The sequence below is a fragment of the Rhinoraja longicauda genome, chromosome 2 (genome assembly GCF_053455715.1).
Source record: "Rhinoraja longicauda isolate Sanriku21f chromosome 2, sRhiLon1.1, whole genome shotgun sequence".
NCBI classification, from domain to species: domain Eukaryota; kingdom Metazoa; phylum Chordata; class Chondrichthyes; order Rajiformes; family Arhynchobatidae; genus Rhinoraja; species Rhinoraja longicauda.
Genome location: NC_135954.1, coordinates 98,548,429 through 98,576,163, shown reverse-complemented (window position 1 = coordinate 98,576,163; position 27,735 = coordinate 98,548,429). Strand labels below are relative to the sequence as shown.

Genomic DNA, 27,735 nt, shown 5'->3' with positions numbered 1-27,735 from the left:
CCTCTATCTTCCTGTCTCCACCTATATCCTTCCTTTGTCCCACCCCCGACATCAGTCTGAAGAAGGGTCTCGACCCGAAACGTCACCCATTCCTTCTCTCCCGAGATGCTGCCTGACCTGCTGAGTTACTCCAGCATTTTGTGAATAAATCGATTTGTACCAGCATCTGCAGTTATTTTCTTATACTCCTTGATGCTACTTTTGACCCAGTATCTGTAATAGACTGTCGAAACAAAGAACTGCAAAGGCTGGTTTATACCAAAGATGCCGGAGTAATTCTGCGGGTCAGGCAACTTCTCTTGAGAAAAAGAATGGGTGACTTTGGGTCAGGACCCTTCCTCAGACTGAAAGTAGGAGGTGGGTCAGGGAGGGGGGGTGAAGAGCTGAAGGCGAGAAAAGAACAGGATCAATCAGGGCCGGCCACAAATGTCCTCTGGCAGTGTGGTGGCTGGTCAGCTCATTGCTGGCCTGGGAAGGTGTGACCTCAGGAGGGAAACTATTTGGAGAACTGTGGAACCGGTAAAAATGGCTAGGGTGGAGGAAGGGAGTATAAATAGAAGTTACTTAAAATTAGAAAAATTCAATGTTCATACCGCTGGGTTGCAAGCTACCCAAGTGAAATATGAGCTGCTGTTCCTCCAATTTGCGTGTGGCCTCACTGGCAATGGAGGAGGCCCAGGACCGAAAGGTCAGTGTGGGAATGGGAGGGGGAGTTGAAATGGTTGGCAACTGGGAGATCCTGTAGGCCTGGGTGAACCGAGCAAAAGTGTTCAGCGAAACACTCGGTGAGTCTACAGTATTCCTCTGATTGTGTTGGGTGTTTATAGGTCCCAGCAACATGCTGGGGGCAAAGATATATTAGTCTGCAACAGTAATTAGCCTCCCTTCCCGAGCGGCTGGAAAACCATCCATGTAGCAATAATTTTTGCTTCACTTCTTACAAATAGGAGTGTCAGGCCCGGTGATTTATTATTTTCCTTCTGTGGATTGTAATATAAGTCCTTTGGAGAACAGCCTTATTGTTTTAATAAAAGCAAGGTGGTGTATACATAAATCCAAGCATCAGGCTGCCGTGAAAAATGGCCCATTTCAGTAATGGGCATTTTAAAAGTCATTAGTCTGTGTGGCCACAATCCAGATGTTGCATTCAGAATCTCATTTGGTGCCGCGTACGTTGAGAGCTTTTGTTTTTTCCGCAAATTTAATTTACTAAGAGTTTATATTGCTTCTCTTCACACGAAAGAAGCAAAGCTGTCCACAGGTGTGTTGTTTGTGCACTTAGTGTTGGTTGAGCTGTGGGAACAGGAAGCTGAGCTGGGATCACCATTTGCCAGCGTTATCTATTAAGAGCAGCACTGTGGCGCAGCGGTAGAGTTGCTGCCTTACAGCGCCAGAGACCCGGGTTCAATCCTGATGACATGTGCTGGCTGAACGGTTTGTACATTCTCTCTGTGACCTGTGTGGGTTTTCACTGCTTGCTTTGGTTTTCCACCACACTCCAAAGACGTACAGGCTTATTGGCTTGGTATAGTTGGAAATTGTTTCCAGTGTGTGTAGGATAGTGTTAACGTGCGGGGATCGCTGGTTGGCGCGGACTCAGTGGGCCGAAGGGCCTGTTTCCGCGCTGTATCTCTAAACTAAACTAAACTAAACTATGGTGAGGGATATCTTGGTGGGCACCAATGCTTTTGGAGAACCATCATCGCACACTGGGGCGGTCCCCATGTGTTTTACAGTCGAGTTGAGTCAAGATAAGTTTGTTGTCATACAGTGAGCACAGGTGCAATGAAAATCTTGCTTGCATTGATGTACATTTTATGTTTTAGTGCGGTGTTTGACTTTATGTTAAACGCCCCACTAAAACATAAAATGTACATCAATTGCACATAATTTACACACATGTTCGGCAAGACAGAGAAAGGAAAAAGACTGAGCCAAGAAAACAGGCAATCGTGCAAATGACAAATAGAAAACAACTCCAAAATGACTAGAATTCATAAGTCATAGGACCAGCATTCAGCCCATTGAGTCTACTCTGCCATTCAATCATGGCTGATCTATCTTCCCTCAACCTCATTCTCCTGTCTTGGACACCACAGCCATCAGTGGCAATGAATTCCACAGATTCAACACTAAAGAAATTCCTCCTCATCTCCTTTCACAGTGTATGTCCATGCGTTCGGGTGGTGAAGGTTGGTTGCTTTCAGGACCTGTAGGAAAGTAACTGCCCTAGAACCTGATGGTGTGGTCTGGAAGTATTAGTGCTCTCTCTTTGAAACAAATGCTCTGTATCAGTGGAGAGGGTGGATGGGCGGACTGGGAAACAGTCAAAATCTGGGGTTGGATATAGGGAAATGAGCCAGTTTCAGGGGAGTAATGGATGGATTTCTTAAACAGTTGGTGACGGTGATTGTGTGTGTGTGAATGGGGGGGGGGGGGGGGGGGGGAGAGGAAGGGGTGAGAGATGGTTCAAATTGAAGAGGGGAGAATGCCTGGGGAGGAAGAGTTGTAATTGGAGAGAGGACAAATAATTGGAAACAAGAGTGAAATTGGGAGGAATGGGATGGGCAGTGGAGGGAGAGAGGAGTGATAGTGGAGATAGAGAATTAGTGGAGATAGAGAAAGGTTCAGGGGTTTTGGGATTTGCTGTAAAATTGGGAAGTGGTGGGAGCAGTGGGACAGAGTGGGGTTGTGTCTCAGACACATTGCATTTTCCTAGCAAACCCAAGTCCACACAACAATCAGCGTGGTGTCAGTGGGCATCCATTAAGTAATGGCTAAGAAAACCCATGATACATTAAGGCGGCACAGTAGCGCAGCGGTACAGTTGCTGCCTTACAGTGCCAGAAACCCGGGTTCGATCCCGACTATGGGTGCTGTCTATGTGGAGTTTGCACATTCTCCCTATGACTGCGTGGGTTTTCTCCGGGTGCCCCGGTTTCCTCCCACACTTCAAGATGTACAGGTTTATAGGTTAACTGGCTTTGGTAAAAATTGTAAATTGGTCCCTAGTGTGTAGGATAGAGCTAGTATATGGGTTGGGGTGGACTCGGTGGGCTGAATGGTCTGTTTCTGCACAGTTTCTCTAATAATAATATAATATATTCCTTTATTTGTCCCACAACGGGGAAATTTGCAATGTTACAGCAGCAAAGTGCATAGCAAGAGACATTTATTATCAATAAAAATAAAGTTAAGGATAATTGTCATCATTTACTGTGTTTTTTTTTACTGTTACTGTTAACTGGTCTGTTGACTGGTCCGCTGGGAGTAGCGCTGGTTGTGCAGTCTCACAGCAGCGGGAAGGAAGAACCTCCTATATCTCTCCTTCACACACTTGGGGTGAAGGAGTCTGTCACTGAAGGAGCTACTCGGTGCAGTGACAGTGTCCTGCATGGGGTGGGAGTCGTTGTCCAGCAGCGATGTTAGCTTTGCCATCATTCTCCTCTCTCCCACCGCCTGTACTGAATCGAGGGGGCAACCCAGGACAGAGCTGGCCTTCCCGACCAGCTTGTCAAGTCTCTTCCCCTCCGCTGCTGAGATGCTGCTGCTCCAGCAGACCACTCCACAGAAAATGGCTGATGCCACCACCGTGTTGTAGAAGGTCCTTAGGAGTGCCCCCTGCACTTCAAAGGACCTGAGTCTCCTCAGCAGGTAAAGTTTGCTCTGGCCCTTTTTGTACAGTGCATTGATATTTTCAGTCCAGTCAAGTTTATTGTTAAGGCAAACACCCAGGTACTTATAAGAGTCCACTCTCCCGATGTCCATTCCCTGGATGTTCACCGGTGTTGGGGGGATGTGGCTGCACCTGCGGAAATCCACCACCATCTCCCTGGTTTTCTTTAAAGTCTAAAATGAAATGAGTTCACATTAATGTATCATTCAGCACCTGCTCAATGATCTTCAGATTACAAACACATTGGCAGGTGAGCTGCTTACAAGCTGAGGTGATCACCATAGATTATGAACACTGAAAGCTTTGACCTTCGAGGTGGTGAACACCACTCTAGATGTGTTGTTTAGGGAGGAGTTCCGTGTTTTTTTTTGTTTTAAGCAGGATTCCAGTTTCTGATCTTGTGGCTTAACAATCTTGAGTAGTGGCTGGGCACAGTCTAAAGCTCTACAGCCCACGATAACCCATTGGGATAATGTCAACACTTCTAAGTCGTTGATGAATAGCATTTTAGGTTTGCCATATTACTGATCAAGATCATTTAGTCTGTTGAGTCCATGCTGGCTTCCTGTAGAGCAGTCTTTTCATTAGATCATGAGAAGAATTTCAGGAGGAACTAAATAGATTTTGAAAGATTGAGGAATTGAGGGTTATGGACAATGGGCTGAGGCCAAGGGTAAGTCAGCCATGACTATTGACTGATAGGCAGGCTTGAGAGGCCTGGTAGACTAATCTTGCTCTTTTTTTCAGGTGTGTACTTGTGTGTTCTATTCAATCCAATTCCATTGCTTGTGCCTTGTGCCCCTGTGAATTATTTGCCTTACTTTCAATTGTACTTATCGGAAGTGCTTACCAATTCCCTCCTCAAAAGCTAATTACAGCAAAAACCTGTAGAGTTGCTTCCTTACAGCACTAGAGACCCGGGTTCGATCCTGACTACTGGTGCTGCCTGTACGGAGTTTGTCCGTTCTCCCTGTGGCCACATAGGTTTTGTCCAGGTGCTCCAGTTCCCCACCCCCACCCACGTTTTAAAGACGTGCAGGTTTGTAGGTTAATTGTCTTCTGTAAGTTGTCACTAGTGTGTAGGATAGAAGTAGTGTACCAGTGATTGCTTGTCGATGTGGACTCAGTGGGCCAAAAGGCCTGTTTCCACGGTGTATCTCTAACCAAAACTAAACTAGATTACCACTTTATCCCATTCTTACAACCAGTGAGTTTCAGGTGCCAAAGAAACACAGTACAGGATTATGGTTTTCCATCTGAAATGTCGTGAAGAAGCTTTCTTTTCCATTGGAGCTAGAATATTGCAGCATGCTGTCTTGTATGCTGAAAGTTAAGTTGCATGAAGATGGATCATGCTCCCATTTCTACCTACTCATATAACTCTTACACGCTCACCCAATCTCCATAATCCTCATTCCCATTGAAAGGATGGCTTTTTAAAAAATGTAGAAAATTTGAATTCTGAAATGAAGGCAAAAAAAAAAATGCTGGAGACACTCAATGGGTGCCTGTGTAGAAACACAGTTCATGTTTCAGATCTGAGGCTCCTCGTCAGAACTCATCGTAAAATTGGCTTTGGCGGAATTATCCACCCTATGAGCAGATTTCAACTTCCATCACTGTATCCACACTAATACTTGGGACAAAATGATTACAGAAGAAATTTCCCTTCCTCCAACCAACATTTAACATCCATCATGCGCTGCACATATCAGGAGCTAAGTCGTAGTAGATGGCATCTTTGCAGATGGCATTTTGTTTCCCACACTTCCACCAGAATAGTCTGAAGAAGGGACACGACCCGAAACGTCACCCATTCCTTCTCTCCTGACTTGCTGCCTGACCCGCTGAGTTACTCCAGCATTCTGTGTCCCCCAGTGTAGAAATCGGGAACACTCTCCCTGGTGTTGCCAGTGCGTCTAAGAACGCTCTATTGGTTTCTGCACCTTGAGGCTGAGCCAATCCTTTGGAATAGCCATTTTCTAATCTCACTTCCTTTTTGCAAAGATTATTTACAATGATCCATTCTTGTTGTGGACACCAGGAACTGCAGATGGTGGTTTACACTAAAGGACACAAAGTGCTGCCTTGCCCACTGTTACTCCAGCACTTTCGATCCATTCTTGTTCATCTTCAGTGATGGAGGTGCACCTGCTGGGGCTGTAGCTCTCGCCCTTGACTCTTCACCTTCATGAAGGAGCCACTGAAGCGATTTCCTCGACTGAAGGGACCTTGGCAAAAACATAATCTTCAGTAGGGAGAACAAAAACGCCAAGGGTCAGTGGACAGTCTGTGTGTGTGTGTATGAAATTTGGTCCATTGTGGATCGAATTTCAAAAGAAGGATGCGATAGGACTGCTAAGCAAACCCTTGTCATTTCCAGAGAGCTTTTATTCACAAAATGCTGGAGTAACTCAGCAGGTCAGGCAGCATCTCAGGAGAGAAGGAATTTCTGGCCTGACTTCTGAATGTTCCATTTCAAATAAGTTAATGATGAGCAAACGTTAACTCGCTTAAATCTTTGAAAAGTGTGAAAAGTGCTTCACGTTGCCAAAGACAGGACAGATTAAACAGCCAATATTATAGACAATAGGTGCAGGAGTAGGCCATTCGGCCCTTCGAGCCAGCACCGCCATTCAATGTGATCATGGCTCATCATTCTCAATCAGTACCCCATTTCTGCCTTCTCCCCATACCCCCTGATTCTTGCGTCGTTGACTTCATTGTCTATTGAAGGGCAGGTACATTGTTTCAGAGCCACTGAAACCAAGCTATTGAACCTAGACAGGTATTTTGATAGCATCTGGGTGACGGATTGGTAGACAGGGAGGTTGGTCATGCGGGAAGTGATGGGATGAATATGGACAGATGTTTTCTTTTGTCAAAGGTATGAATGTGAGATTCCCATCTGCATATAAGGCTGTCATGTTGCATTAATGTCTCCAAATAACAGAGATTTAGCCATTGGGACTTTCCATCGCCCGGTGGGGGCTTCAAAAAGTTGGGAGCCTCGATCACCTCGTGGCACCACGGGAGAAGAATGAGGAGGAGATAAGACTTTGCCTTCCATCACAGTGAGGGTGTGCCTAGAGCAATCACTGTGATGGCTGTTTGTGTAAAAAATTATATCTGTGTGTCGTGCTTTTTAATGTCTACTGCCGGACCCTGACGTGAGAGGACGCTGGTGTTGAGTATTCGCCGCTTTTCCGTCAGGATAGTTTGTCTGTTTGTTTCTATGTTAATTGTTTTTGTAAAGCGCTTTGAGCATGTGATAAGGCGCTATATAAAATAAATGGATTATTATTATTATTATTATTGAGGCATGAAAAGTTCTTCTCAATGAGAAATAAGGCTCCGTTCGAAAGAATATACACCAGTAGGAAATAATTATCCGACAAGGTGCGTACAAGGAAAAATATTCTAATGCAGCATTCACATTCTGTAAATTGTTTTATGGACAAAAGTTTGGACTTGTGAAATAATTGTTTTAGGTTTCCCATTTAGGATTTGCCATTTAAAACTTGCTTGCAATTTAATATTCCATTAGTTGGGTGGCACAGGTAGGGTTGCCTTACACTGCCAAAGACCTGGTTTAGATCCTGACTACACGCACTTATCTGTACTGAGTTTGTACATTCTCCCTGGGTTTTCTCCGGCAGCTCCGGTTTCCTCCCACACTCTACCCCTACCTACTTACTATCTGCCTCATTGGAGACCCTCGGACTATCTTTGATCTGACTTTACAGGCTTTCTCTTGCACTAAACGATATTCATGTTATTGCTTTTATCATGTGAATGGCTCGATTGTAATCGTGTTTTGTCTTTCCACTGACTGGTTAGTTTGCATCAAAAGCTGTTCACTGTATCTCGGTACACGTGACAGTAAACTAAACACTCCAAGATCTGCAGGTTTGTAGGGTAATTGGCTTGGTATAATTGTAGATTGTCCCTAGTGTGTGTAGCATAGTGTCAGTGTGCGGGGATCACTGGTCGGCGCGGACTCGGTGGGCTGAATGGCCTGTTTTCGTTCTGTATCTCTAAACTAAACTAAACTAGTTTTCTGGTTTTGTCTGAATGTCATAACTGTATTCAGTTCACATATTTGTCTGAATATTAATTCACCCGTTGAGTACTGAAGATAATTTGAACAGAGAACAGGAGGACATCACCAGGTTAGCAAAATTAACTTCTACGTGAAAAGGATTTACAAATCTTTATCTTTCAATTTTGGCAAGGTAAAATTACAACATGGACCTCACAATGAATTTAAATTTAAAATATCAAACTTTGGGAACTGGTGAGTGAAAGCAAACTTTAGTAATAGTGCGTAGTGAACACCTGCAATCAACACCTAGGGATTCCAAATTACAGGAACATCCAAATGGAGATACAGGAGACTACAGATTTTGGAATATTGAGTAAAAAAAACTGCTGGAGGAACCCAACGGGTCGGGCCACCTCAGTGGAAGGAAATGTAGAGATGACATTTTCCGACTCAGGACCTTTCTTCAGAACATCCAATTGTGGTTAAAAGCAAAATAATATCTCTTATCTAAACGCCAAGGGCTGCAGGAACAGGCAGCATTTGTGGAGGGAATGGACGGATGACATTTTGGGTCGGTACCCTTGTTCAGGCTGATGGAGTTGTGGGCAGAAAGCTGGAAAAGAAAGGTGGAGTGGGTCAAAAACCTGGCAAGCGATAGATGGAAAAGGACACAAATTGCTGGAGTTACTCAGGCGATCAGGCAGCATCTCCGGAGAACATGAGTAGGTGATGTTTCGGGTCGGGACCCTTCTTCAGTCTGAAACACCAGTCTGAATTCCTCTAGCACTTTGCAATTTACTCAAATTCCAGCGTTTGCAGTTTCTTCTGTTTCTATAGAAATCTTTGAAAATATGCCAGCACCATTAAGTTGTTTATCGTATTGAGTCGTCCAGCACATGATGTGAGATGGCCTTTATCCATCTAGCTAGTTCCGGTGGAATGCATTCCTAGAGATCTCATGATCTCCTGCTTCCATCTGTCCACACCTCTATCCTGATGCCAATTTCAGCAGACATCTAGAATAACACCTACCATCACCGTGTCCTGTGTCTTCACACTAAATGGACGGGTGATTTTTGAAATCAGAAGGGAAATTGTCTGAGTAATGTGAAGCAGAGATTAGGAGGGGTCGCGACCCGAAACATCACCTTTCCATGTTCTCCAGAGATGCTGCCTGACTTGCTGAGCTACTCCAGCACTTTGTGTCCATTAGGAGTGGAAGGTTGACACAAAACGCTGGAGTATCTCAGCGGGTCAAGCAGCATCCCTGGAGAAAAGGAATAGGTGACTTTTCGGGTCGGAACCCTTCTTCAGAGTGAAAGGTTGCTTTTCTGACTCGAGGAAGTGCACAATGGAATTTGAAAGTGAACTACTTTCCTTAATATGTATTAGGGATGTGGATACACAGATCGTAACTTCCAAATTTGCTGATGGCATTAAAGTTTTGAAGGCTTTTTAAACAATCAAAAGAAATGTAATAGGTTTCCAGCTGATTACAGATAGGCTGGTGGAATGGACGGGTAGGTGGTGGATTGGTGCTGAGAGGAGTTACAAATTCGTAGGAAGAATGAGAAGAAGAAACAGAGGGCAAGATTCCCGAAGGGGGTACAAAAGAAAACAGAGAGATGTGGCAGTACATGTGTATCATCCACGATGCAAGTTGAGAAGTACAAACAGAAAATGTTGGAAATATGTAGCAAGCCAGGCAGTATCGTATTGAGAGAAACAGAGTTAACAAGTCGGATATATAAACTTTCATCCGATTTGGGAAAAGTTGGAAAACTGGCATGTTCAGGTTTCCCAGGTGGGTGGAAGGAAGATTGGAGAGAGTAAATGTCTGTGACGGGTTTGAGATCAAGAGAAGATAGCTGACACATATTGGTGTCGACAGAGAGAGTGGAGAAGATTTGTTAACAAAAGCTTACCTCCCCGGACGGTGGTATAAATAGAAGGAGGAGGCTGAAAAAATAACCATGAGGAAACAAGATACAGGTCACTGCAGTTGTGGAAATCTGAAATGAAAAAGCGGTGCCCAGCGTTGAGCCCAGCGTTGAGCTCAGCGTTGAGCCCAGCGTTGAGCCCAGCGTTGAGCTCAGCGTTGAGCCCAGCGTTGAGCCCAGCGTTGAGCTCAGCGTTGAGCTCAGCGTTGAGCCCAGCGTTGAGCTCAGCGTTGAGCTCAGCGTTGAGCTCAGCGTTGAGCCCAGCGTTGAGCCCAGCGTTGAGCTCAGCGTTGAGCTCAGCGTTGAGCCCAGCGTTGAGCCCAGCGTTGAGCCCAGCGTTGAGCCCAGCGTTGAGCCCAGCGTTGAGCCCAGCGTTGAGCTCAGCGTTGAGCTCAGCGTTGAGCTCAGCGTTGAGCCCAGCGTTGAGCCCAGCGTTGAGCTCAGCGTTGAGCTCAGCGTTGAGCCCAGCGTTGAGCCCAGCGTTGAGCCCAGCGTTGAGCTCAGCGTTGAGCTCAGCGTTGAGCCCAGCGTTGAGCCCAGCGTTGAGCTCAGCGTTGAGCTCAGCGTTGAGCTCAGCGTTGAGCTCAGCGTTGAGCTCAGCGTTGAGCTCAGCGTTGAGCTCAGCGTTGAGCTCAGCGTTGAGCTCAGCGTTGAAATGGAACAGGTTGAGAAAGTGTTTATTTCAGTTTCAGTTTAGTTTATTGTCACGTGTACCGAGGTGCAGTGAAAAGCTTTTGTTGCGCGCTAACCAGTCAGCGGAAAGACTATACATGATTAAAATCAAACCATTTACTGTGTATGGATAGATGTTATGGGAATAATTTAGTGCGAGGTAATGCCAGCAAAGCCCAATCAAGGAGGTAGATAGTAGTTCAACACTGCTCTCTGGTTGTGGTAGGATGATTCAGTTGCCTGATGACAGCTGGGAAGAAACTGTCCCTGAATCTAGTGGTGTGCATTTTCACACTTCTGTACCTTTTGCCCAATGGGAGAGGGGAGGAGAGGGAGTGGCCAGGGTGCAACCCGTCCTTGATTATGCTGCTGGCCTTGTCGAGGCAGGGTGAGGTATAAAAAGGTTTATAGAACGCATGTAGAATAGTAGCACAGAGTACAAGAGCAAGGATGATTATAATGAACTTTATAGTCATTAACAAAACGCAAAGTACTGACTTAACATCACTCAGGCAGCATCTATGGAGGGAATGGCTGCCTGACCTGTTGAGTTACTCCAGCACTTTGTGTTTTGCTGAAGCATCTGCAGTTCCTTGTGTCACTGTTATACTCGCTGGTTCAGTCACATAATGGAGTATATTGTCCAGTTCCAGGACAGTCTATGGACAGGATGTGGAAGATTTCAGAAATCTTTACACGGATAAACTACAGAATCTGTGGTTGTTCTTGGAATAGAGGTCACAAGGCGAGATCTAATAGAGGTATAAAATGATCACGTTGGATACAGATGGTAAGTGTTCCTTGGGTCAAGGACTAGGAATCAGGGGGTAAAAAGGCGGCATAAGCATATTGTACAATTATTGGCCTTTAGGCTATATGGCTTCATGACTATTTTCACAAGATGACCCTTTGAAATTTTGGTCATCTTTACCAAGTGGTTCGGATCCATAATAATAATAATAATAATAATAATCCATTTATTTTATATAGCGCCTTATCACATGCTCAAAGCGCTTTACAAAAACAATTAACATAGAAACAAACAGACAAACTATCCTGACGGAAAAGCGGCGAATACTCAACGCCAGCGTCCTCTCACGTCAGGGTCCGGCAGCAGACATTAAAAAGCACAAGACACACAGATATAATTTTTTACACAAAACAGCCATCACAGTGATTGCTCTAGGCATACCCTCACTGTGATGGAAGGCAAAGTCTTATCTCCTCCTCATTCTTCTCCCGTGGTGCCACGAGGTGATCGAGGCTCCCAACGTTTTGAAGCCCCCACCGGGCGATGGAAAGTCCCAGGGCCGAGCCGAGCAGGCCGATGAAAGTCCTGAGCCCCCACCGGGCGATGGAAAGTGCTGCGGCCGAGCCACGCAGGGCGATGAAAGTCCTGAGCCCCCACCGGGCGATGTAAAGTGCTGCGGCCGAGCCACGCAGGGCGATGAAGGGCCTGCGGGCGGGTCGATCGTACCTCGCGCTTCGCGGCGGTCGAAGCTGCTACGGCTGGAGCTCCCAAAAGCCGGTCACCAGCCAGGGACCTGCGAACTCCCGATGTTGCGGTCTGCAGGGCCCACGGCCGAAGCCTCCGAGATGGTAAGTCCAGGCCCTGCGACCGGAGTCTTTGAGGTCGATCCCAGCTGGAGGCCGCCGACTCCACGATGTTAGGCCGTAGCGCGAACGGAGATACGACACGGTAAAGGTCGCATCTCCGTTGAGGAGGAGATTTGAAAAAAAGGTTTCCCCCAACCCCCCCACCACCCCCCTACATACACAGAATTAAAAATAAAACAAAACGTACATTTAACAACGACAATGACAAAAAAAAAAAAAAAAACGGAGAGACTGCCGGTGAGCCGCAGCTGCAGAACACAGCCACTAATGCAGTGGTGAAGACAGATTCATATGCAACAGATATCATCAGGGGAAATTATGGGGAAAAAAATTATTTGAATTCCTTCCAACTGTGATTTAATTCCGATATTGGTCATTAACACAAACATTGTTGCTCAATAGAATTTCTGTACAGTAAACCCTGGTTATAACAGACCACAGCAGGGGGGATGGTGTGCGTTATTGCCAATTGTCTGCTATAACTGAGTGCAATATATGGCATTCCATGTGTGGAGACCCAACAATGACATTTAGGCTAAACAAGAACTGCACTTTTTTCAGCTGAAACATTACCTTGCCTTACCTTACCTCACCTACTTACCGGCCCGAAGCTACAAAGCTCCAAGGTCTCAATGCAGCAACATAGGCAGTGGCGGGGGCAGGTGCGACCCCGGGAGCTGGGTGGGCCGGGGTGGCATCGGTGGGCATGGCCAAGGGAGCTGTGTGGGTTAGGGGTGGCGTCGGCAGGGGATGCCAAGGAAGGTGTCGGCAGTCCGGCCTGGCGGTGAATTTCAGTAGGTCAGTCTACTGGAACCAAAATCCGTTATAAAGAGGTTTGTAAAAACAAGGGTTAACCGTATTACCTTGTGTTATAACAATTCATTCCTACAATTTGTACATGGTGTTTGATAAGTCAATAGAATAATATCACATTGCAGCACCTAAAGTGCTTCTATATTTTTCTCCAAGCTTGCTTGTAAAATAATGCTACAGATTATGAGCACGGTGGCTCAGCGGTAGAGTTTCTGCCTTACAATGCTTGAAGCGCCAGAGACCCGGGTTCGATCCCGACTACGGGTGCTGTCTGTACAGAGTTTGTACTTTCTCCCCGTGACTGTGTGGGTTTTCTCTGGGATTTTCGGTTTCCTCCCACACTCCAAAGACGTACAGGTTTGTAGGTTAATTGGCTCTGTGTAAGTGTAAATGTTCCTAGTGTGTGTAGGATGGCATTAATGTGCAGAGATCGCGGGTCGGTGCGGATTCGGTGGTCCGAAGGGCCTGTTTCAGCTTTGTATCTCTAAAACTAAAACTAAAACTAAATTACTCTTTAATTCCTGACGATATTGGGTCAATCCTGACGGATTTGCAATGTTGAATCTTTACCTTTATTCAACTGCTGTGGGTTCCCAGAGTATCCTCTGGTTATTTAATTTATCCAACCGTTGCAGTTTTGAAATCTCTTCATGCAATCATTTTGCAGATGAGCTACAACAGCTCTGCTTCCATGCACAGGGTGACTACTCCCTCTGACCTGGTGTGTGCCAGTTAGCTTAAAATCAGGAGGCACAAGGGGCTGCAGATGTTGGAATCTTGAGCAAAACACAAAGCCCTGGAGGAACTCAGCAAGCCAGGCAGCATCTGTGGAGGGATTGGACAGGCGGCATTTCGGATCGGGACCCATCAGCCCGAAGAAGGGTCCCGACCCGAAACGCAGAACACTCAATTTCCTTTTGCCATGTTTGATTTTTCCTTGGTGAGTAGAAGTGAGTGCTCAGTAATTAAACATTAAGCACATCCAAGATCTTACAAAGTATTTTCAAAACTTTGTAAAAGTGAAAATTAAATTGGGAGGGGAAAAAACAGACCTGACGGTAATTAAGAAACATGGCAAACTTTGTGGAACATTAATGACTTATGTGGCTTGGTTAAGAGGTAGGAAGGCGATTCAATAATGATGCAGTGCCGGGAGATTTCCTTGCTGCGGATGCAACATTGGTCAGTTATATTGTTAAAGAACACACTCGCTGTTATTATTTACCCAGGGAACATACATTTAAATTATTACATATCAGTTATAATAATGCCTGCAGGAATACCAAGCCTTCAAGAGAATTATTTATTATACAATATGCAAAAATGTGTTATTCCCCTCGTAAATCAAACGCAAGGTGGAAGGGACATATAGCAGCCTCCACAACTTCAGAACAGTCAGGACCAGCAGGGTAATTTTGAAATCCAATCATAATTGTAATATTTCATAGGAACTGGCAACAAAACGCCGACATCCGGTGGATTACAATTTGCAAGAATTAGATCGGTCACAGTAAAATTGTCAAACCTCCGTGAGAGGCATAAAGGAGAAATGGGGGAGGTGGGGGGAAGAGAGGTGGTGGTAGTGGAGTAGAGGAGAGCTATGAGGTGTGAGCATTAACTTCATTAACGTGGCAAGTACAACACGTGACCGCGGGAGAAGACGGCAGGGGAAGAGAAAAGACATGCTGGCCTTCCATCACAGTGAGGAGGGGACTGGAGGAGACTCACTGTGATGGATGTTTCTTTTTTTGTGTTTTGTGTTGGTTGGGGTTGTGTAATTTGCTTATTTTATTGCTCTTATTGTTGGACTGTGGGTGACGAAATCCCGTCCAAAAAAATTGTTTTTTGGATGACAAATAAAGATATCCTGAATCCTGAATTCGTGGGAAATGGATCAGTCATTTAAACGTGGTGAAAGCGGCTGCCTTCATTATGACAGCTACTCTACTTTTAACCAAGGCAGGCTGAGATTACCTCTGCCGGGGAATCTTGGAAGGCGGGAAGGGCATAAACCATGAGGCAGGTGCTGTTACAGTGTGCCTTGTGGTCCTGGAGAAATAGGAGCATTTGCCAGCTGATGCAAGTTGGTAAAAAGTCATTAAAAACATCCGGAGATGCGACTAAAACTCCCAGCTCCCGGAGCACATTGACCGGTTGCATCGCAGCCTGGTTTGGCAACTCAAATGCCCAAGAACAAGGGAAATTACAGAAAAACAGTGAACACTGCCCAGTCCATCATGGGCACTGACCTCCACACCATCGAAGGGATCTACAGGAGGCACTGGTTCAAAAAGGCAGCTAGCATCGTCAAGGATCCACACCACCCTGGCCACACTCATTTCACTCCAGCCATCGGGAAGAAGGCATTGGAGCATAAGAACTTTAACATCCAGGTTCAGGAGCAACCTCTTCCCAACAAGCACCCAGCTATTGAACACTACGAACTACAACTAAACCCTGAACTGCAATGCTGCCTTGATTGCACCAAGGATTTGGGGCTTTGTTTATGACTTTGCACTATATTGTCTATTTTGTTTTTTAATATATTGATGAGCTTTCTTTTGTTTATCGTGGTGTGCTATGTTTAAACATCTGATGAGCTGCTGCAAGTAAGAATTTCATTGTTCTGTTTCGAGATAATAAAACACTCTTTCCTCTTGACCCTTGCTGCCATTGCGAATGCAGAAAATCAGCCCTTGTGTTCCTAGTTTAGACTATTACTAATGGAGATGCGAAATGTCATTGGGTTCGTGTCCCACTGATTTAAACAGCAACAAGTGGGGCGGCACAGTGGCGCAGCGGTAGAGTTGCTGCCTTACAGTGCCAGAGATCCAGGTTCGACCCTGACTACGGTTGCAGTATGCACAGAGTTTGTAAGTTCTCCCTGTGACCTCGTGGGTTTACTCCGGGTGCTCTGGTTTCATACCACACTCCAAAGATGTACAGGTATGTAGGTTAATTGTAGTAAATTACAATTTACTAATTGTAAATTGTCCCTAGTGTGTAGGATAGTGCTAGTGTGTGGAGTAATTGTTGGTCGGCACAGATTCGGTGGGCCGAAGGGACTGTTTCCACACCGTATGTCTAAAGTGAGCCAGTTCTCCCATTGTGCCATGGGTTTCTTGCGTTTTGTCACCTCTAGGAAGCCCATCCAGCTGTTGATAACGGGACGATATATCCATGCCGGCTTTCTTAATGCCTGTTTTAGCTTATTTGCATCCTGACATCTTTAAGTGTTCAGAATTAAATTTCTGTGTTGTTGGCTATTGTGCCACTTCCTTCCAAAGCTAAAGAGCTCTTCGGATCAGGTCAGCTCGCCATCTGTGGAATACTCATTCTCTGGAGCTTACCATTTTTAATAAGTTTTAATTTTACATTATAATGCGTCTTCAATGGTAACATTTAATTGGATTAATCTTCACATTAATCCCTTGAGGCTCGGTATTAAATGGGTGCTCAAGTTCAATATTTGATTAAATATTCCATTTTAGTTGATCAACACGTGCCTGAACTGTATTTCCACTGGAGGATTTTTGACTATTGTTTTTTAAGACTTCTGCTGAAGGTGTTAGCTCTTTCCTGTTTTACTGCTTTCTAATTTGCATGAGGTATTACACATTCCACTAATTTGAGCAGTTTATTTGAAGATGTACTACCAAAAGGTGTGGTACCCGAATGAACCTTCCTCCTTTGCCCCTATCGAGGCACAACATTTCAAGTTATCGTAGTCTTCTGTTTTGCTTTTGAATTTCTTTACAACATTCCTGACAATGAATACCAAAGGGTCAGGCTTCAGTGTCAAACTGAAGAAGGGTCTCGACCCGAAACGTCACCCGCTCCTTCTATCCAGAGATGCTGCCTGTCCCGCTGAGTTTCTCCAGCATTTTGTGTCTATCTTTGGTGTAAACCAGCATCTGCAGTTCCTTCCTGCACATTTAACCTGCAAGGCTGATGTGCTCAATGTTATTTATGGGTAAATGGAGTAGCAACGCCAGGCAAAGGGGAGGAGAAAGTAGTTCAATGTAGACAATAGACAATAGGTGCAGGAGGAGGCCATTCAGCCCTTCGAGCCAGCACCGCCATTCAATGCGATCATGGTTGATCACTCTCAATCAGTACCCCGTTCCTGCCTTCTCCCCATACCCCCTCACTCCGCGATCCCTAAGAGCTCTATCCAGCTCTCTCTTGAAAGCATCCAACGAACTGGCCTCCACTGCCTTCTGAGGCAGAGAATTCCACACCTTCACCACTCTCTGACTGAAAAAGTTCTTCCTCATCTCCGTTCTAAATGGCCTACCCCTTATTCTTAAACTGTGGCCCCTTGTTCTGGACTCCCCCAACATTGGGAACATGTTTCCTGCCTCTACTGTGTCCAATCCCCTAATTATCTTATATGTTTCAATAAGATCCCCCCTCATCCTTCTAAATTCCAGTGTATACAAGCCTAATTGCTCCAGCCTTTCAACATACGACAGTCCCGCCATTCCGGGAATTAACCTAGTGAACCTACGCTGCACGCCCTCAATAGCATACATTATTGCCTTTATATTAACTCTCTGACTGGCAGTTTTTTAGCTGTAAAATCCCACCCTTAAACTCCCTTTTCTTTAGGAACTAGTTAAACTCACCAGCAATGGCAGTATTTTGTCAGATTTAAGTACCCTTTTAGCAAAGCCATAAATGTTGAAAACCACCAATCGACCTCTGAACCACCGAAAATGATCTATTATCAGAGCGGAATCTAATTTGAGGGTCTTCAGGTTTAAAGTTTTCAGGGATATCTTAAACATGCTTGATTTATTATTTTTTTCTTAGTTGCTCTTTGTGTTACTTACATAGAAACATAGAAACATAGAAAATAGGTGCAGGAGTAGGCCATTCGGCCCTTTGAGCCTGCACCGCCATTCAATAGATTATGGCTGATCAATATTCTCCCTCCTTTCACTGACACTGAGTTCATTTCCTGATTCCATCTTCTTTCATACGTTCCTATGTAATTTTCCTAATCCTTAAACACCGGAGATGAAATAGACACCCTATTAGTCACCCTGATCGATTTAAGTAACAGATGTCCCGCTTTCTTTATTTCATCTCACAGCAACATGGTTTGAAATAAAGACTAGCTAATAACAAACACCGAAGATAGACACAAAAAGCTGGAGTAACTCAGCGGGACAGGCAGCATCAATGGAGAGAAGGAATGGGTGACGTTTCGGGTCGAGACCCTTCTTCAGACTGGTCCCTTCCTACTAATAACAAACACCATTCAGCACTCTGCTGTAGAAATGTCTGCTCTGGGTATAATATTGGTTGGAAATTCAAGGGGTTGCAGATGCTGGAATCTCATAAGGAAGGAAGATTGTAAGTGGAATCAGACAAGGAAGAGATAATGAGTAGATGGAATCAGTTTAGGAAGATTCCATCTTTCTAATGGAGGCATAAGGACCTGCAGATGTCAGTTTACAAAATAAAAGTGCTGGAGTAACTCAGTGGGTCAGGCAGCATCTCTGGAGAACATGGATAGGTGAGGTTTTGAGTCGGAACCCTTTAATCTGAAGAAGGGTCCTGACCTGAAACATTACCTATCCATGTTCTCCAGAGATGCTGGCTGATCTCTTGAGTTACTCCAGCACTTCATGTCTTTTTCCATCCTCCTAAACCTGACATGTTTCCTTTCTACTTTTTAACTAGGTTTTACAACCTCTTTGGAATAATGGTTTGTGACTGTTAAATGCTGGAGGTTTGGGTAGAGTCATACAATTAGGAAGGAGATGAGGAGAAATTTCTTTAGTCAGAGGGTGGTGAATCTATGGAATTCTTTGCAACAGAAGGCTGTGGAGGCCAAGTCAGTGGATATTTTTAAGGCAGAGATAGATAGATTCTTGATTAGTACGGGTGTCAGAGGTTATGGGGAGAAGGCAGGAGAATGGGGTTAGGAGGGAGAGATAGATCAGCCATGATTGAATGACAGAGTAGACTTGATGGGCTGAATGGCCTAATTCTACTATCCCTTATGACCTTATGATCTTTACATTAGCCTTATCCACACTCGTGATGGTAGAATACCAGTGAGAGGGCAGAGCCATCCCTCGCCACAGGAGCAAGTGGTTGGGTTGTCACTAATGTACTGTCCCATCTATTCCAGCAGTGACCCAATTTCATCCAGTATTGGCATTTCACATTGAGTTGCACCATTGGCAGTTGGCTCAGCACAACCATTTTCTGACCATAAGGTCTACTGTTGTTTATAGATCATATTGACAATTATTTCTTATCTCTAGCCAAGGCCATATCTGGCATCCATTAGATATATCAAAAATTCCCTCCAGAGCCATGTGGTTTGAAAACCAATTACTCATGGAGCTTTCATACTTCACGGACATTAGTTGAACTTTCTTTGTCTATTTGAGAGTATCATTTTTTCTACCGTGGAAAGAGACCTTGATGCAAACTCATCTTTTTCCAAACTGCATGACAAATCTACACCTAGGCAACGCATCAGCATATTTGCAGGATGATAATGAACAAGAGTTGTGAACTCAGCAGTAACTGTTTTGACTGATGCTACATAGCTTTGTGTTTCTTTATTCACTTGTACTTTCTCTTACGATTCAGCATCTATAACAGTATAACAGTATAACAGAGCTTTGTTTGTCATTCGGTACCGAGGTACCGAACGAAACTACATAGCAGTCATACAAAAAAAGAACACAAGACACATAACCCCAACACAAACGTCCATCACAGTGACTCCAAACACCCCCTCACTGTGATGGAGGCAACAAAACTTCCATTCTCTTCCCCACGCCCACTGACAGACAGCTCGTCCCCGACCGACCCGCACAGTCCCCGCAAGGGGGTGGAAGTCCCTGCGGCCGAATCGCACCGGGTGCTGAAACGTCTCGCGGCCGAGCCGGGCGATGAAAGGCCCCGCGACCAAGCCTTGCGCAGCTAAGTCCCGTGGCCGAGCCGCACCGGGCGATGTTAAGTCCCGTGGCCGAACCGCACCGGGCGATGTTAAGTCCCGCGGCCGAGCCGCACCAGCGATGAAAAGTGCCGCGGCCGAGCTGCACCGGGCGATGTAAAGTCCCGCGGCCAAGCCGCACCGGGCGATGTTAGGCCCCGCAGCCGAGCTGCACCGGGCACTGTTAAGTCCAGCGGCCAAGCCGCACCGGGCGATGTAAAGTCCAGCGGCCAAGCCGCACCGGGCGATGAAAAGTCCAGCAGCCGAGCCGCACCGGGCGATGTTAGGCCCCGCAGCCGAGCCGCACCCCGCGCCGTGAGGAAGAGAAAAGTTTCCGCCACCCCCCACCCACACCACCACCCCCCACACATACACAACCAAAAAAAATACAAAAACCATCCCAACACCGACACACAACAAAAAAAAAGGAAAAAAGACGAACAGACTGCTAGCGAGCCGCAGCCGTGAGGCGCCGCCACTAGCAACGCCTATGTAAAGGACTTAACTCTTTCATTAAAGTTGGCCAAAAAATATCCATAGTAATTGAGAAGGCTTGTATCAGCTTCAACCCTATCACATTGGGCACCCTAGATGTATTCAGCACTGTTTGTATCTTGTTCATTTGGGTGAAGTCCTTCAGCATCTATTTTATAACCAAGACAATCTCCTCTTGTGGTTGCAGAGGCATCACTTCTCTCTCCTCAGCACATTCCTGCTTGACAATCATCAAATATGCCACCTTCCAAATTCTCCATGGGTTCCCGCTCCATCTTCCAGACACCAAGATGTCATGGTGATAACTTACAATCCTTGGATCATGGTCCCAGAATGGAGGCTGTTGCAAATGGAAGTCAACTGTGGTGGAATATTCCAAAACAAGTACTTAATGTTGAATGCTCCTTTGTGTCCTGATTTAATGTAGAATTGTGCAGTTTGGAACATGCCCTTCAGCCCAACTCGTCCATGCCATCTAAGATGCCCAACTAGATCTTTTGGTGAGCATGTGACAGATCAAGAGTTATGGAAGGTTTGTTCTCCGAGCTGATCAAAATGATATCAGTCTACCTTTGCTAATCCACTGATTATCACTTTATAACCTCCACATATCCTAATAATTATGTCTGTCTCCACCATCGGAGCAGTCCCGTCAGAAAGGTGAGCTTGCCTCCTGTGGTTTCTTCAGTACCGACATTTTCTTTTACATCTGATTATAAGGTTCAGATCGTGCTTTAAAAACATGAAGTGCAATATTTTTCTTTGGGTGAATCTTGGCTTTCATGTCTCAAAAGCTGTGGAGTTCAACATAAAACACCTCGGGTTACTTGTGAAGTACAACTGATACAGGCGGTTTCTTCATTCTCTTGATCGCCCAGTCTCACTTTACGCCTGATGGACAATTTTGCACCGTCAAATTGGATTCTATCCCTGAGATGATGATAAGAGACAGCTTTGCTCCTCTTTCACCACATCTTGCTGTAACTTCACGCACCTTTTTTACCTTGATCATTTCTCCCGTGTAGGTCTGAAAAAGGAAGGCAGATGGTTCCATCAACTTCACTGCACTCTCAGGCCATTGTTGCTTATATCCTTGCTGGATGGATGCCAATACCCATTTGCATTATTTATTTCTATATTCATGGGCATGTGTTTCTTTCTGTCTAGCTGGAAAGATCAATAGATTCTTTCAAAGCCATCAGCGTCTTCACCTAATCCTTTTTTACATTGTCTTTTACTGCCTTAGTTTTAAAGACATAGAGCCAATCGGCAGTGAAACAGTCCCTTTGACCTATTGAATCTACGCTCACAATCAAGTCAGTAGATTATTTCTGTACAATAGACAATAGACAATAGGTGCAGGAGGAGGCCATTCGGCCCTTCGAGCCAGCACCACCATTCAGTGTGATCATGGCTGATCATTCTCAATCATTACCCCGTTCCTGACTACTCCCCATACCCCCTGACTCCGCTATCCTTCAGAGCTCTATCTAGCTCTCTCTTGAAAGCATTCAGAGAATTGGCCTCCACTGCCTTCTGAGGCAGTGAATTCCACAGATTTACAACTCTCTGACTGAAAATGTTTTTCCTCATCTCCGTTCTAAATGGACTACCCCTTATTCTTAAACTGTGGTCCCTGGTTCTGGACTCCCCCAACATTGGGAACATGTTTCCTGCCTCTAACGTATCCAACCCCTTAATAATCTTATATGTTTCGATAAGATCCCCTCTCATCCTTCTAAATTCAATTGCTAATCGGGGATGGTATGGCAATACTCTACTGGACTGTTTGTACGAAAAGATGTTCACCGTGACATGTGACAAGAAAGCACCATTGAAGCACACATTTATTGGTTAATTGGCTGTAAATTGCCCCTCTTACGAGGGAGTGGATGAGAAAGTAGGATAATGTCGAGCTAGCGATCAATGGTTGGCATGCACTCAGTGGGCCAAAGGGTCTGTTTCCATGCTGTATCTCTAAACTAAACTAAACACTAATACTACAATAGAGCTACTTTATTTTTTGCAATATATTATATTTATATTAACATTCCCCAGATTCTATCACTACCACTATTGTCAGTGCACAGTAGGGATAATTTATAGTGGCTCTCATTAACCCACCAGCCAGCACTTCATTGAGACGGGGGAAGAAACCAGAGCACCAGGGGAAAACCCACACCGTCACGGGGAGAATGTGTACAAACCGATGAAACCCAGGTGGCTGGAACTGTGAGGCGGCAGCAATACCGACACTATGTGCCACTGTGCAAGCCTGGGGCTTTGCTTTGTTGAAAGGCAAGCTATTGACAAATGTCCCTTGATGCCACTATTTTGACAAGCAGAGTCCTTGTGTCTGCACTCATTAGCTTGATAGTGTACGCAGTCACAATGATAGTGTCTGCCCTTCTGCTGGAATCCGGCACGTTAGCACTGAGCCTTCCCTGGATGAGCATCTTGGATACTACAGCTCAACCCCTCCATGACACACAGGCCAACCTGAGGAGCACCTTCATCAACAGATGGGTCCCACCAAGAAGCAGGACAGGAGATCCTTCTTCCCTGTGACTATCAAACGGTACAACTCGTCTCCCTTCTGTCGTGGGGTAGACTGATTCCCGTCCGTCCCCCCCGCCCCCCAATCTTTGAACATCCCCAATCCTTTCCACTCGTCACTTTAATTTCATGTTTCGTGACTGGCAGATCAATTTCTCTCCTGGGATAAATATTCTATCGTATCGTATCATATGATGTTGAAAAGTCTCGAGACTTGGGAGCTTCAATGATGCTTTATTGTCAGATTGTTAGACTGCTTTAGTTTAGTTTTATAGGAAAAATAACTGCAGATGCTGGTTTAAATCGAAGGTAAACACAAAATGCTGGAGTAACTCAGCGGGCCAGGCAGCATCTCTGGAGAGAAGGAATGGGTGACGTTTCGGGTCTGAAGAAGGGTCTCGACCCAAAACGTAACCCATTCCTTCTCTCCAGAGATGCTGTCTGACCCGCTGAGTTACTCTAGCATTTTGTGTCTACCTTTGGTTTAGTTTTAGTTTAGTTTAGAGATGCAGCGCGGAAACAGGCCTTTTGGCCCACCGAGTCCGCACCGACTAGTGATCCCCGCACACTAACACTATCCTACTAGGGACACACTAGGGACAATTTACATTTATGCCTGGCCAATTAACCTATAAACCTGTACGTGTTTGGAGTGTGGGAGGAAACCAGAACACCCGGAGAAAACCCATGCGGTCGGTCACGGGGAGAATGTACAAACTCTGTACAGACAGCAACCGTAGTCAGGATCGTACCTGGTTCTCTGGAACTGTAAGACAGCAACTCTACCGCTGGGCCAATGTGCTGCACTTGAGATGGATGTGTTGTTAGAACAATCCAGTAGTTCTGTGTGCACCATTTTTACAATAGACAATAGACAATCGGTGCAGGAGTAGGCCATTCGGCCCTTCAAGCCAGCACCGCCATTCAATGTGATCATGGCTGATCATTCTCAATCAGTACCCCATTCCTGCCTTCTCCCCATACCCCCTGACTCCGCTATCCTTAAGAGCTTTATCTAGCTCTCTCTTGAAAGCATTCAGAGAATTGGCCTCCAATATCACCACCTTCTGAGGCAGAGAATTCCACAGATTTACAACTCTCTGACTGAATTTTTTTTTCCTCATCTCCGTTCTAAATGGTCTACCCCTTATTCTTAAACTGTGGCCCCTGGTTCTGGACTCCCCCAACATTGGGAACAAGTTTCCTGCCTCTAACGTGTCCAACCCCTTAATAACCTTATATGTTTCGATAAGATCCCCTCATCCTTCTAAATTTTTAACTTGGTTTCAAACGATTTAATTAACAGAATTTAAATTTCCTAGGTGTCAATATAGGATTTGAACCCAGTTTCTCAATTGTGCTAAAACAATTACTCAATACATTTGAAGAAGGGTCCCAAATCAAAACATTATCAGTCCATTCCCTCTCCAGATGCTGCCTGACCCACTGAGTTTCTCCAGCACTTTGTGTTTTCCTCAGTTATTGTTCTTGACCTCTGGGCCATCAGTCCCAGTAATTTAAACATATCACCACCTTCCTCCAAAAGACTTTCAAATAAAAAAACATCTTTCAAGACTTTGAGATGTCTCAAAGAAGTTTTCAGCCATTGGAATTTTAGAGTGTAGTCATGATTGTGATGTAGAAAGCAGGGCAATCAAGGTACACAGCAAGCTCTCACAAAATGTAAGGTATTAACGCGAGGATGATTTACTCCAAAGATAGACACAACATGCTGGAGTAACTCAACGGGTCAGGCAGCATCTCTGGAGGAAAAGGATGGATGATGTTTTGGGTCAGGACCCTTCTTCAGACTGACAGTAGAGGGCAGGGAACCGGAGGTAAGGAAAGGCCAGAACAAAGCAGGGCCGGAAATAGATGACCAAGGAAGGGTGGAGCCCATAATGGCCCATTGTTGGCTGGGGAAGAGGTGATGACGAAGAGATGCACGGAGAAATCATGGTCAGAGAGCCGGAGAGCGGCAGGAATCGCAGCAATGAGAGGGGGGTCTCACAGAACTCCCGTCAGAGAGAGGAGAACTTCTTCAAAGTAGACATATCTTGAGGATTTACTCCAAATGTTTGTTGAGGGATAAACTATGAATACTTTTCCTGCCCTTCTTCAGGGCACCTCCTTGTGCCCGCCCTGAAATTATCCTTTGCTATTAATACTGATCTGATACTAGATGGATAATGGAAATCAGCCACACACTCAAAAAAAATATCTGTGGAGTGAATGGACAGGAAATGTTTCAGGTCAGGACCCTTATCAGACTGAAGAAGGACCCTGACCCAAAACATCACCCGTTCATTCCCTCCACAGATGCCGCCTGACCCGCTGAGTTCCTCCAGCACTTTGTGTTTTGCTCACGATTCCAGCAATTGCAGTTCCTTGTGTCTCCAAAAATTAATTCTGTTGTCGTCAGAGTCCTCTGCTCTCTTATATTGGTGACTGGGGTTATGCTGTTCTAAAAGCAGTACAGTGTAACTGATTCTAACATATTTCTGCACATTCACTGCAGTTGACTTTTCTGGGATGTGTTTCCCTGAGGTGGAATCAGAAACCTGAGCCCTGATTACTGACTTAGTGCCTCCTTCACCTTAAAGTACCGAGGTTAATTTTCACATCAGCGATGTTCCTGAGACTTTCTAACTGGACCTTGCATGTGTCTGGCCTGTGCGACTAGTAATACATAGTATTGACCTTCTGAGGGATCTGGGTCCACGGGAAAACATTCCCAAGTATGTCTGTACCTGCCAGTGAAATAATGGGAGCAACTCCAGCCATGAACAAGTAATTTTAAAATTAGGTATTTGGAAGTGCTGAGGATAAGATGAAAGCAAAGTCCTTTATGAGAAAGAACATTTTAACAAGAAAACCTTCGCTCTGTAATGAAGAATACATTTTCTGGAAATGTGCCACTCGTACGCTACCAGCTACCCAATTACAAGATTTACAGCAAAAGCAGATCATAGTGAAAAATACTCTTGAAAGATTCAGTGCCTTTAAAATGGATTATGCCAGAAACAGCTGCTCCAGACAGATTCAGCTGCTAATTCAATTGGACCCTCTCATTTTGTATGCTCCTTCTCTCCCTCCTGCGGCCCACCATTTACTTCTCCCCTCGTGAGACAGTTTGTCGGTTTAATACTTGTGCGATAGGGAGATGATGGAAATAAAATCGGGGGTTGCGTTTAATTTTCTCTCAAAACTCAATCCGAGTCTCCGTCACATTGCGTAAGTGTTAACTGTCCCTCAGAATCGCCCAGCGGGTATTAGTTCAGGTGGGCACTGCCCAGGAAGCTGGGTCTGGTCGCAACTGTGTTGCAGCAACTTGCCGATGGTCACAGTCTCTCGTCCCCGACCAGTCCCCTTCCCCCAAAGGACAACGGCAGCACTTGTAAAGCAACGACTACCGTGCCAGTATTGCCCCCCCCATTTGCACGGCATCCTTATTTGGAAATGGGAGTGTGAGAGTCTAAGACCAGAGGCCATAGCCTCAGAATAAAAGGACGTGCCTTTAGAAAGGAGACGAGGAGGAATATCCTTTGACAGAGGGTGGTGAATCTCTGGCATTCATTGGAACAGAAGACTGTCAATGGATATTTTTTAAGGCGGAGATTAACAGATTCTTGATTAGAACGGGTGTCAGGGGTTTTGGGGAGAAGGCAGGAGAATGGGGTTGAGAGGGAAAGATAGATCGACCATGGTTGAATGGCAGAGTAGAATCGATGGACCGGATGGCCTATTTCTGCTCCTTTAACTGATGAACATGAAAGAGACTGCCTCCCCCTCATCATCACTGGGTCTAATTCCTGGAATCCACCAAATGAAACTGTGGGCGCACCTTCACCACATGAAGAGCAATGGCTCAAGAAGATGGCTCACCATCCACTTCTCAAGAGCAATTAGGGGTGGGTAACAAATGCTGGCCTTAGCAGTCATTTGCGAATGAATAAATAAGCATGGCTGTAGCTCTCGAACATATAACAAGATATGAGGAAGCATCATTTATCTAATGATATTATTATTTTAGACAATAGACAATAGACAATAGGTGCAGGAGGAGGCCATTCGGCCCTTCGAGCCAGCACCGCCATTCAATGTGATCATGGCTGATCATTCTCAATCAGTACCCCATTCCTGCTTTCTCCCCATACCCCCTGACTCCGCTATCCTTAAGAGCTCTATCTAGCTCTCTCTTGAATGTATTATTATTTTGCCTCTTTCAACTGCAAAGAAGTGAATTGAAGGAATGCAGAATGAGCTCTTCCTGCAATTCTGGCGAGACTTGAGTTGCCAGATACCAGTAGTAACCATTTTATTCTGTCAGCTCGCTTATTGACATTTTTTTCCCCATCAATTGCTGATGAATATAAAGTTTTCTACTGCACCTCTGTGCTGTGATGGCCTGCTGGTTTGCTTTTTTTTTAAGCAAGGTAACCAACCTTCAAAGGGACTCATTTGAATTCAGTTTTGCTTTCCAGTTTGAAAGCCACTGCAAGGGGCAATCTGTCAGAATGCAGTTCTTGAAACACTCAGTAGGTCAGACAGCATCTGTGGAGAGAGAAACAAAGCTGACCTTACCGGGTTGAAGACCTTTTTGTTAATTTTATTTATTAAGCTCTGTTATACCTGTTATACCTGTTATCTATTGTTTTTTTCTGTTACCAGAAGACAATGTTTCATCGTGAGTCACAAATCATGTGGAGTGATACTGTGATGAATACAAAAGAAAACTCATAAGAGGTCAGGTGTAGGAGAAACGACTAATGCAAAGCTTTTCACTGTACCTCGGTACACGTGACAATAAACTGAAATTAACTGATGTTTCAAGTCCGACACCATTTGTTAGATATTAGTTTAGTTTAGAGATACAGCGTGGAAACAGGCCCTTAGGCCCACTGAGTCCGCACTGACCAGCGATCCCCGCACATTAACACTATCCTACACATACTAG

At 45.1% G+C, this 27,735-nt stretch overlaps 1 protein-coding gene across 1 annotated transcript in view; it reads left to right on the top strand.

The window, feature by feature from the left end:
* ptprn2 (protein tyrosine phosphatase receptor type N2) overlaps positions 1-27,735 on the top strand; it is a 669,963-nt gene that overhangs the window by 340,607 nt on the left and 301,621 nt on the right. The window lies entirely within an intron of this gene.